This window comes from Neophocaena asiaeorientalis, unplaced genomic scaffold, assembly GCF_003031525.2.
Source record: "Neophocaena asiaeorientalis asiaeorientalis breed wild unplaced genomic scaffold, Neophocaena_asiaeorientalis_V1.1 scaffold291, whole genome shotgun sequence".
Lineage (NCBI taxonomy): Eukaryota > Metazoa > Chordata > Mammalia > Artiodactyla > Phocoenidae > Neophocaena > Neophocaena asiaeorientalis.
This window is the reverse complement of record NW_020172735.1, coordinates 915,392-928,258: the sequence shown is the minus strand read 5'-3', so window position 1 is coordinate 928,258 and position 12,867 is coordinate 915,392.

The following is a 12,867-nucleotide window of genomic DNA, read 5'->3' as shown; positions in this document are numbered from 1 at the left end:
AGTAGAAAGAAGAAAGGAAGGAAGGAAGGAAGGAAGGAAGGAAAGAAAGAAAGAAAGATAGGAGGAAGGAAGGAACGAAGGAAAGAGAGAGAGAGAGAAGAGAGGGAGGGAGGGAGGGAGGGGGAGAGAGCAAAAGAGAAAGAAAGAAGGAAAGGAAGGAAGGAAGAGGATAAAATAAAATAAATATAAAATAAAGTTATTAAAATAAAAAATATTAAGAAAAAAATTTTTTAAAAAGTAAAAAAAACGGACGGACAGAACCCTAGGACAAATGGTGAAAGCAAAGCTATACAGACAAAATCTCAAACACAAGCATATACATGCACACTCACAAAAAGAGGAAAAGGGGAAAAAATAATATATCTTGCTCGCAAAGTCCACCTCCTCAATTTGGGATGATTTGTTGTCTATTTAGGTATTCCACAGATGCAGGGTACATGAAGTTGAGTGTGGAGATTTAATCCTCTGCTTCTGAGGCTGCTGGGAGAGATTTCCCTTTCTCTTCTTTGTTCACACAGCTCCCGGGGTTCAGCTTTGGATTTGGCCCCGCCTCTGCATGTAGGTCGCCGGAGGGCGTCTGTTCTTCGCTCAGACAGGACTGGGTTATAGGAGCAGCTGATTCGGGGGCTCTGGCTCACTCAGGCCGGGGGGAGGCAGGCGTACAGATGCAGTGCAAGCCTGCAGGGGTACAGATGCAGGAGCAGCTGATTCGGGGGCTCTGGCTCACTCAGGCCGGGGGGAGGCAGGGGTACAGATGCAGTGCAAGCCTGCAGGGGTACAGATGCAGGAACAGCTGATTCGGGGGCTCTGGCTCACTCAGGCCGGGGGAAGGCAGGGGTACAGATGCAGTGCAAGATGCAGAGGCCACCGTGACATTGCACCAGCCTGAGGTGCGCCGTGTTTTCTCCCAGGGAAGCTGTCCGTGGATCACGGGACCCTGGAATTGGTGGGCTGCACAGGCTCCCGGGACGGGAGGTGTGGATAGTGACCTGTGCTCGCACACAGGCTTTTTGGTGGCTGCAGCAGCAGTCTTAGCGTCTCATGCCGGTCTCTGGGGTCTGCTCTGTTAGCCGCAGCTTGCACCCATCTCTGGAGCTCCTTTAAGCAGTGTTCTGAATCCCCTCTCCTCGCGCACCGGGAAACAAAGGGGGAAGAAAAAGTCTCTTGCCTCTTCGGCAGGTCCAGACTTTTCCCCGGACTCCCTCCCGGCTAGCCGTGGTGTACTAACCCCCTGCAGGCTGTGTTCACGCAGCCAACCCCAGTCCTCTCCCTGTGCTCCGACCAAAGCCCGAGCCTCAGCTCCAAGCTCCCGCCCGTCCCGGCGGGTGAGCAGAGAGGCCTCTCGGGCTGGTGAGTGCTGGTCGGCACCGATCCTCTGTGCGGGAATCTCTCCACTTTGCCCTCCGCACCCCTGTTGCTGTGCTCTCCTCCACGGCTCCGAAGCTCCCCCTCCGCCACCCACAGTCTCTGCCCGCAAAGGGGCTTCTAGTGTGTGGAAACCTTTCCTCCTTCACAGCTCCCTCCCACTGGTGTGGGTCCTGTCCCTATTCTTTTGTCTCGGTTTTTTCTTTTTTCTTTTGCCCTACCCAGGTACGTGGGGAGTTTCTTGCCTTTTGGGGGGGTCTGAGGTCTTCTGCCAGCAATCAGTGGGTGTTCTATAGGAGCAGTTCCACGTGTAGATGTATTTCTGGTGTATCTGTGGGGAGGAAGGTGATCTCCGCATCTTACTCTTCCGCCATCTTCCTCAACTCCCCGACAAATGATTTTAGAATATAAAAATAAGTGGAAGAATCCAAAACATGTTTTGGAGTTAGAGCTGGGGAAGTGTGGGTTTTGGGCTGGTTACTGTGGGTGGGTTGAGGGGAAAAGAGGACTGATGGATGATGCCCAGGGTTGGACTTGAGCAACTAATGGTAGGGACCTTCACAGAGATAAGAAAACATACAGACAGAAGTTTGCAGTGAGGTGGAAGTTATCAAGAGTCATATTTTGGAATTTTAATTGACGATTCTTGTTAATATCCAAAGGGTAATGCCAAGTAAGCAGTTGAATATATGAGTCTGGAGATCAGAGGAGGGGTTGGGACTAAAGATATACAGACTGACATCAGCAGCATCATTAAAAGTGGCATTTAATATCATGGGGCTAAAAGAGATGGCCAAGGAAAAGAATAAAGATAAAAATGAAAAGAGTGCCTGCGGCCAAGCCCTACAGCTCTGTGCTCTGTAACACTGCAAATATGTCAGAGGAGAATGAATCAGTGAGAAAAAGATTGAAGGGGGAGCTGTGAGACAGGAATGTACTCAGGAGATGACAGTGTCCTGGAAACCAAGAAAAGAAAGTGTTTAAAGCAGGAGGAAACATCTGACTATGTCAAAAGTTGCTGACATGTCCAGTAAGTCAAGAAAGAGAAGTGCCTAAAGGACTCGGTTCCATGGAAACTGGGGAACTTGGATAAAAGCACTTTACTATTGTACTAAGGATGGTTGGAGGGGGTTGAAAAGTGAATGAACACTGTCTTTCCGGCAATAAGGACAACTAGTTATCAGGAGGAACTTTCCTGATAGAAAACATATAAAATGGTTCATAAAATATTTATTACATATTAGTGTCTTTATATTAAAAACAGACATAATTCATCTACAGGAAAAATAATATCCTTAATCATATGTGTTCCACTAAAAGAAATATTGATATTTATTAATTACATTCAAATAGATTTTATATCTCTTCAATTAAATTTCTTCAAGGACTGATGTCTTTATCGAAATATTCACAGGTGTAAAATTTCTCATAGGTCTTAGGTGATAGCTTTCAGGGCAGAATTAGCTTCTTCAGAGGAGTTTTGATTTTCAGTGGAAACAAATGTCAGCTGTCTTCCAGATTTGGGTCTAGCACATTGTGCTCTAGCACTTTTCTTTCTCTCACATAAAGTAGCTGCTGAAACGGAATCAGCAATTCTCTGTCAGTCTTGAGAGTCCCACAACTTTTACCTTGAATTTTCTTTTGCCACTTCTTAGCAAGCTCTTCTCAATTTTTTTCCTTCCCTAATTCTATGTCTCTTTTAAACTTTCAAATCTTTCGTATATTTAAGAAGTTGGCCTATGTCCTGATAGTTGATGTCAAAACCCCTTTCTCCCTTTTCCTTGTTTTTCACTTTTTTCCCATCTTTTCCTGTTTTGGAGATTCTGCTTTGCCCAAGTTTTATTTTTATAAATTTTTTCTACTTTCCTTTTTTATATATTTTCTTCTCTATACTACTCCAAAAGTTTCTGCCTCTGCTTTTGTCCAGTTTTATCTTTAAATGGAAACTGTATCATTTTCATAAACATAAAACCTGCAGACTACTTTCCTCTTAGTTCTAGCATTTTAGGCAACCTTAGGAGGGAAAAACCTTGCCAAACCTAGAAAATTTAAGATTCTTTAATTTGAAAAAGAGGTTGCATTCATGCTTTGCATAGTCTTAAACATATGATACAAAAAGCTTTCATTCCCCTTTGAAACAGAGCTCTGTCTTCTAGGGTCATGGACTGGCAGGGCTATAGAACAGATCCACTGTGTTTTTCTGAGGTTTCTTTCATGTAATTTTTTTGCTTGCTTCTTTGTTAAAATACAAGGAACCTGATGTATGACTCTTCCCAATGTTTGGCTTCCTCTGTCATATTGGGCTATCCAGCCACAGGGGTGTATCACAAAAGCATTTGCACTGCTAGTGGAATCCACTGCAAAACCAGTTTACCTCAGGAATGGCTATTTCCTGAGCCACCACATCAGTGAACTTTAAAATTCCACTTTGCAATTTCTAGAATGTGTGCTTGTATTATATATTACCTTTACAACCTTTCCAGGTACTCCAGGGTCTTTCCACAATATTCCAACCAGATGCAAGTATTAAACTACAGCAAACTGGTTTTCCTGGTTCTGATTTTGAAGAAAATGCACCATTAAATTATCTTCTCTTCTCCCACACATACCGGATAGTAAGGGAGAAACTGTACATGGGTGGGGATCTCCAATGCTGTAGGCTGCAGCCCCCTTCACAGAGGCCCAAAGTAGATCCCAGATTCTCCATTCCTGGGTCCTGAGTGGCTGGGAAAGATCTGTTCCCTTTGCTTTGGCAAAACACTAAAATGGTATTTATATCTGAAGGGCTATGTTCTATTTTGGTAGAAATAGGACTGAATTGATGCCCTGCCGTTAGGCCGCAGCGCTGCTAGGATTGCATTGACCTTCCTGTTTGTACTGTTTGTAACTATGGCTCCATCTTAAGTATTTCTAATTGAGAAACAAAACCTCAGGAAACCGAAACTTAACCAGCTGCTCTCGCTTCTGTAACTATGCTTGCTGAACCCCCTTTTGCAACCATCCAACCAATCAGACGGTGACTAGTGTCTTTGTTTAAAAGTTAACCAATCAGTGACTAGTGTCTTTGTTTAAAAGTTAGCCAATCAGTACTCCCCACCCCTGGAAAGCCCCGCAGAAGGTCCCGAGCTTGTTTGTACCTGTCTATAAAAGAGCTGTACTAAACTCCATCGGGACCTCTTAGCGTCACCGGCAACGAGTGCGCGGAGGTCCAGGTTCGAACCTGCAATAAATGACCCTAGCCGTTTGGCTTTGACTCTCGTCTCTGGTGGTCTTGTGGAGGGGTCTCGCGACCGCAGGCATTTCATATCCACTTCAAATTTCATGTCCAAATGTCTTTCTGCTTCATCAAACACCAGGATATCAAAGGATTTCATCCACTGGCTAAATCCAATCACTCAGTCTTTTAGAACATGCCCTCCAAGTGGCTACTTTGAAGTTTTTAACCCTCCAATGTCCTCTCTGAGATTCCCATCTCCAGTATAAATAATCTAAGCAAACAATGGCAACTGCCTTGTCTGTTTGAATAGCCAGTTCTGTTGCTACAACCTGTTTTTCTTTAACACCCTTTTTTCTTAAAAAGAATTTAAAGAAAAATGTTAGTTACCTTTTGACCCAGAAATATTCCCTCTAGGAATCTACCTTGAAAATATGCCTTCACACACACAAAAAACCAATAATAACACACATGGATTGTTCTCACATTCCTTTTCAGTAATAAAATATCAAAGGGAAAAAAACCTAGTAGTAGCAGACTGATGAAATAAATAATGATATATTCACACTAATACTATGCAGCTTTAAAAAGAAAAAGATTTCTCTGTACTGATTTGGAGAGATCTCCAAGACATATCATACCATGGAAAAAAGCAATGGGCTATACATTTCATATGATATGCTAACATTTTTTGTATGAGAAGAAGGTGAATAATGGATAGAGGCATAATACTGTAATTCTGAAACTATCTCACATATATTGTAAGAATAAGAAAATATGTTAATTTTAGTAAGAACCAAGATTTTTGTTGTACGAGAAAAGAGAGGTACAAAACAAAATAAGCAAAGAAAAATTTTTGTAACGTTAAATTTGATATGGAAATATTAAAATGAACTTATAAGTTTTGAAAATAACACACTTCCTGGTTTATCCAATGAAAGGGCATAAAACAAACACATCCCACAGTATCTTGGACAAATGGCTGATTACAGGTATGAGACAGGCAAAGAACATGGTGAGCCTGGGATGTACTGCTGTGCCAAAGCAAGGAAGCCTTCGATGACTAATGGTGGCATGGCTAAAGAACCCAAGAACTGGAGTGATGTCACCAAGATGGTTACATAGGTCATTCCTGATTTTGCTCCCCCTCACAAGAACAACTAACAACTATTCAAGAACAAGACACTCCTGAGAGAATCCTAGGACATGAAGGTGAGGCTGAAGCACACCCTGCATCACAGAGACCAAGAGAGACTGCAACAGAATGTAAGAGAAGAGGCTACATGTTGACTGCATTGTTCCTCTCCCAGGGCAGTACAGCACAATGCATAGAGGTCTCCTCTGAGTTTCTTGTTCCTCCTGTGGGAAAAGCAAACCCAGGGGGGGACAACTGATATCTCCTCAGCATTGTGGGTTGCTTTGTGGGAGCATCCACTCTGATCATGCACCATAGGGAAATCTGCAGGGCTCAACCACTAGAAATATGACTGTGACAGAGAAGTGGGGAGAGGCTTGTAACAATCAGCACACAGATCTTAGCAGACTGAGTTCATACCTGCAGTGCCCCAGCAGTAATCCCAACCAGCAGATTTGCTCATCCACAGAACCAAGTTGGGGCACACTCTGACCAGGGAACTAGGTGGGGCACAGATATACCTGATTCACATCCTCAAACAAGGAGTCTTGCCAGTCCTAGAGCCCAGTTTGACCACACCTAGACAATGTGCTGAATCACAGGCCCAACTGCTATAGAGAGAGAGTTGTCCAGTCCCATCTGACCAAAAGGGCTGGTGACAACTCCTGGAAGCTGTGGGGCCCAGGGGCACTTGAGCTGACAGGTGAGCAGACAGAGTTGACTGCTCCCAGAGCAAAGCCAGTACCCATCATGGAGGCTTCCTCTGCTATACACAGGCAAGGAGATTAATTCATAGTCAAGGCTGAGGGTAGCTCCTGGCCACTCCCAGTTGGACAGCTATTTTGGAAAAATGAGGGAAGCCTGGAGCTGTCCCTCCCCTTCTCATCCAGGCAAGGGAGCTGAGACATAGCCCCACCCACAGTGGAGAGTGTCTTCTGGTCCCATCTGACCAGAAGGGCTGGCAACAACTCCTGAAAGCTGTATGGTCCAGTGGCTCTCAAGCTGAGAGAAGGGCAGACAGAGCCTGTGGTTTGCAGAGCAAAGCCAGTGGTCTTATTTGGCCAGGGAACTTTGGGTGTGGGTCAGCTTGAGTTAAGACAACAAAGAAAGAGCTCTGACTGGTTTTAGAGCTGCTTCTCCCACTGTGCCCAGACAAAGAATCTAATTCATAGCCCCCTTCATTGCTGAATACAGCCTTCAGACAGTCCAAACAGGAGACCTAATGAGAGCACACAGGAAGACACATAGCCCATCCAACAACCCTACATACAGTGATACTTGAACAGAAAGCAGAGCCCATGGCTTCCCCCATCTGCAGAGCAAAACCAATGGCCTCACCTGGCCAGAGAATTCAGTGCACACTCAAGCCTGATTCAGGCTCCCAAACAATGAGCTCTACAGACCCTGGGACACAACCTGCTGCCCTGCCAGGGAAGGGAAGCTAATTCACAACTCCATCTTCTACTGAATACAGTGCCTAGTACACAGTCCCAACCATCAAGTAAGCCTGAAGTACACAGTCCCAACCATCCAGTAAGCCTGAGCGAAGAATTCAGGCAATCATGGAGCCCGTCCAGCAGCCTCACTTGGGTAGGAAACCAGGCTAGCAACCCTGCCCATCTGTTGTCAGCCAGTAGCATACCCCCGCCTTCATCTTTGTCCTCAGACCTTACACAGTTGCCCTTGCCCCAATATACAGCAGGCCCCTAATGCTCAAAGACATTACCAGCAGACACACCTGAAACCCAAACTGGGCTTACTGGTTAAGAACTGTCTCTGCCAAAGCAAACCTGTAGTCTGGAAAAGGAGCCCAATTATTCAAATATGTAGATACAAACATAAGGAATCACAAAATATCACGTAAAATGATACCACCATAGGAAACTAATAAAGCTCCAATAACTGACATCTAAGAAATGGAGATCTGTGAATTGTCAGACAAAGAATTCAGAATAATCCTCTTAAGTAAGTTTAGTGAACTACAAGAATTCACAGACAGACAACTAACCAAAATTAGGAAAACAGCGAATGAACTAGATGAGAAATTTGACAGGGAAATAGCAATCGTAAATAAAACCCCAAAATCCTATAGTTGAAAAATACAATCACTGAACTCAAGAATATAAAAGAGTCTCAAGAGTCTCAAATGTGAATTCAAATGCGTAAGAAAGAATCAGTGACCTGGAGGCTAGGACATTGAAAATTACCCAGTAAGAGGAACAAGCAAATGGTAACCAAAAAAAAAAGTAAGAATAGCTATATTTACATCAAACGAAATAGACTTTAAACTAAAAATGGTAAAAAGAGACAAAGAAGGTCATTATAATAATAAAGGGGTCAATACATCAAGAAGATATAACAATTGTAAATGGTTACGTGTCCAACATCAGAGCACCTAAATATATGAAGCAAAAATGACTAAAAGGAGAAATAAATAGTAATACAATAATAGCTGGGTAATAGTGGGGGACTTTACCCCACTCTCAACATCTAGACAGAGAATCAATAAGGAAACTGCTGATTTGAACATCACAGACCAAATGGACCTAACAGGCATATAAGGAACATTCTATACAACAACAGCAGAACACACATTCTTCTCAAGTGCACAGGGACCATTTTCTAGAATAGACCATTAGGCCTCAAAACAAGTCTTAGCAAATTAAAGAAAACTGAAATCATACTAAGTATTTTCTCTGACCACAAAGGCATAAAACTAGAAATCAATAATAAGATGAAAACTGGAAAATTCACAAACACGTGAAAATTAAACAACACTCTCCTGAAAAATCAATGGATCAAAAATTTAAAAGGAAATTTTCTTGAGACAAGCAGAATTGGAAACACAACATATCAGAACTTATGGAATGCAGCAAAAGTTCACAGCAATAAATGTCTGCATTAAGAAGAAAGAATGATATCAAAAAAGTAACCTAACTTTATGACTTAAGGAATTAGATAAAGAAAAAACTGAGCTCTAAGCTAGCAGAAGAAAGGAAATAATAAAGATTAAAGTAGAAATAAATGAAATAGAGAACAGAAAACCAACAGAAAAGATTAACCAAACTAAGCATTGGTTCTTTGAAACATGAACAAAATTGGCAAATCCTTACATAAGGGTTGGTGTATACGGACTAAACAAGAAAAAAAAAAAGGACACAAATTAGCAAAATTATAAATAAAAAAGGAGACATCACAACTGATACCACAAAAAATTCAACTGTACCACAAAAAACTGAACAACCTTGAAGAAATGGAAAAATTCTTAGAAACAAAACTTACAAAAACTGAATCAGGAAGAAACAGAAAAATAAAAAATCTGAATAGACCAATTACTGGTAAGGAGGTAGAATCAAAATCTCCCAGCAAAGAAAAGCCCAGGTCCAGATGGCTTCACTGGTGAATTTCACCAACATTTAAAGAAGAATTAACACCAGTCCTTCTCAAACTCTTCCAGAAAATCAAAGAGGTGGGAACATTCCCAATCTCATTTTATGAGGCCAGCATTATCCTGATACCAACTCAAGAAAAGGACACTACCAGAAACAAAAACTAAAGCCAATATCCCTAATGAAACAGATGCAAAATTTCTCAATAAAATACTAGCAAACGAAATTCAGCAGCACATTAAAAGAGTCATTCACTATGATCAAGTAGGATATTTTCCCTGGGATGCAAGGATGGTTCAACACATGCAAATCAAACATCACATTATTAGAATGAAAGAAAATAATCACATGATCATCTCAGTGGATGCATAAAAAGCATTTGATAAAATTCAACATCCATTCATGAAATTAAAAAAAAAAACTCTTAACAAAGTAGGCATAGAAGTAACATACCTCAACATAATAAAGGCCATATGTGACAAGCCCACAGCTAACATCAATGGTGAAAGGCTGAAAGCTTTTTTCTCTAAGATCAGGAACAAGATAGGATGTCCACTCCTACCACTCCTATTCAACATAGTACTGGAAGTCCTAGCTATAGTAATCAGGCAAGGGAAAGAAATAAAAGGTATCAGACTTGGAAAGGAAGAAGTAAAATTGTCTCTATTTGTAGACAACATGATTTTATATATAGAAAATACTAAAGACTCAACCAAAAAAAAAAAAAAAGCTAGATCTAATCAATGAATTCAGTAACATTGCAGGATACAAAATTAACTTACAAAAGTCAGTAGTATTTCCATACTCTAACAATGAAATTTTTGAAAAAAATAAACTGCATTTCATTCATAATAACATCAAGAACAATGAAATACTTAGGAATAAATTTATCTAAGGAATGAAAGCTCTCTATGCTGAAAACTAAAAGACACTGATGAAAGAAATCAAGGAAGACACAAATGGAAAGGTATTTTGTGTTCATGGATTGGAAGAATATTGTTAAAATGTTAATACTACCAAAAGCCATCTATAGACTCAATGCAATCCCTATCAAGATTCCAATGGCATTTTTTTTACAAAAGTAGAAAAAAGTCTTAAAATTTATATAGAATCACAAAAGACCCTGAATAGACAAAGAAATCCTGAGAAAAAAGAAGAAAGAAGAAGGTATTACACTTCCTTATTTCAAGCTATACTATACAACTATAGTCATCAAAACAGAACAGTACTGGCATGAAAACAGACAAAAGGACAAATGGAATAGAATCAAGAGCCCAGAAATAAACCCAAGCATATACATTCAACTAATATTTGACAAGGAAGCCAAGGATACTCAATGAAGAAACCAGTCTCCTCAATAAATGGTGCTAGAAAAATTGGATATTCACATGTAAAAGAATGAAATTGAACCCATATCTTATACCACTTACAAAAATTAACTTGAAATGGATTAAAGACTTAAATGTAAAATCCAAAACCATGAATCTCTTTAAAAATAGGAACGAAGATCCTTGATGTGAATCGTAATAATTTTTTTGGAAATGACATGTAATGCACAAATCAAAAATAAATAAGTGGGACTACATCAAACTAAAATTCTCTGTACAGCAAAAGAAACCATAAACAAAGTGAAAAGACAATCTCTGGAATGGGAAAAAAACATTTGCAAACCATATATCTGATAAGGGGTTAATATCCAAAACACATTAAATACAACTCATAAACCTCAATAGCAAAAAAAACAACACAATTAAAAAATGGGCAAAGGGGGCTTCCCTGGTGGCGCAGTGGTTGAGAGTCCGCCTGCCGATGCAGGGGACGCGGGTTCGTGCCCGGGTCCGGGAAGATTCCACATGCCGCAGAGCAGCTGGGCCCGTGAGCCATGGCCGCTGAGCCTGCGCGTCTGGAGCCTGTGCCCCGCAACGGGGGAGGCCACAACAGGGAGAGGCCCGCGGACCCCCAAAAAAAAAAAAAAAAAAAGGGCAAAGGACCTGAATAGACAGTTCTCCAAAGAAGATATATGAAAGGCCAACAGGTACATGAAAAGATGCTCAACATCACTAGTTATTAGGGAAATGGAAACTAAAATGAGATATCACCTCTGGCCTATAAGAATGTCTATCATCAAAAAGACAGATAATAAATGGTGGCATAGATGTGGAGAAAAGGAAATCCTTGTGTACTCTTGGTGGGACTGTAAATTGGTACAGCCACTATGGAAAACAGTATGGAGGATCCTCAAAAAATTAAAAATAGAACTACCATATCCACCAATTTCACTTTGAAGAACATATCCAAAGGTAACAAAAACACTAACCTGAAAAGATATCTACACCCTCATGTTCATAGCAGCATTATTTACAATAGCCAAGACATGGAAACAACCTAAGTGTGCAAGACAGATGAAGAAAGAAGTTGTGGTATACATATATAATGGTCTATTCACTGTATGTGAATATTCAGCCATAAAAATATGAGGAAATCTTACCATATGCAACAACATAAATGGACCCTGAAGGCATTATGCTAAGTGAAATAAGTCAGAGAAATATAAATACTGTATCATCTCATTTTATATGTGGTATCTTTAAAAAAACAAACTCATAGAAAAAGAAGTCAGATTTGTGATTACCAGATGCAGGGAGTGGGAGAAGGGGGAACTGGAGGAAGATGGTGAAAAGCTACAAACTTCTAGTTATAAGATAAATAAGTACTAGGGATGTAACGTACAACGTTGTTAGTTAACACTGATGTACAATATACAGGAGAGTTGTTAGAGTAAATCCTAAGAGTTCTCATCACAAGGAGAAAATTCTTTTTTCCTTTACTCTTTCTTTCTTTTTCTTTTTTACTGTATGTATATGAGAGTATGGATGGATGCTGGCTGAACCTAACTGCTAATTATTTCACTACCTATGTAAATCAAACCATCATGCTGTATGCCTTAAACATATAGAGTGATGTATGTTAATTATTTCTGAAAAAAAACTGGAAAAGAAAAGAACCCAAGAATCATCTTAAGCGGTTCTCACTGACCAAATCAATTCCTTACTCCAAAAATTAATAAAGGGAAAAAACAAGCATTTACCCTAACTTTTTAGGAGGAATAGTAGTTTACGTCCAGATGATGAGGGAAAACTTTTAACAGGAGACTATCAAAATAATAAATGTAGAAGCAATGCTAGAATGAGAAAATGATGGTCAGTGAGAGATTTTCATGGTACCAAATATCATTGCATCTGTTTTCAAGAGCTGAGGTAGCAAAGCACCACAAGCTGGGGTGGCTTAAACAACAGAAATTTATTGTCTCACAGTTCTGGAGGTTAGAAATCTGAATTCAAGGTGTAGGCAGCACCATGCTCCCTCTGAGGGAAGGGTTTGTTCCAGGTCACTCTCCTTGGCTCATAGATGGCCATCTCCACGTGTGTGTCTTCACATAATTTTCCCTCTATGTGTGACTATCTCTGTGTCCAAATTTCCTCTTTGTATAAGGACACCAGTCATGCTAGATTAGGGCCTACCCTAAAGACTTCATTTTAACTTGATTACCTCTGTAAAGACTCTGTTTTCAAATAAGGTCACATTCTGAAGTACTGGGATTTAGTACTCCCAAATCTACAACAAACCTTATTTTTGAGGGGAAACACCTTAGGGGTTAAGGTGATTGCTCACATTAAGGGGAAAGGCGTACTCTTACCATGGAAAAATTTGGTGATCACTTAACCAACTGACCCATGTTAACATACTAACAGTGGGACAACTTT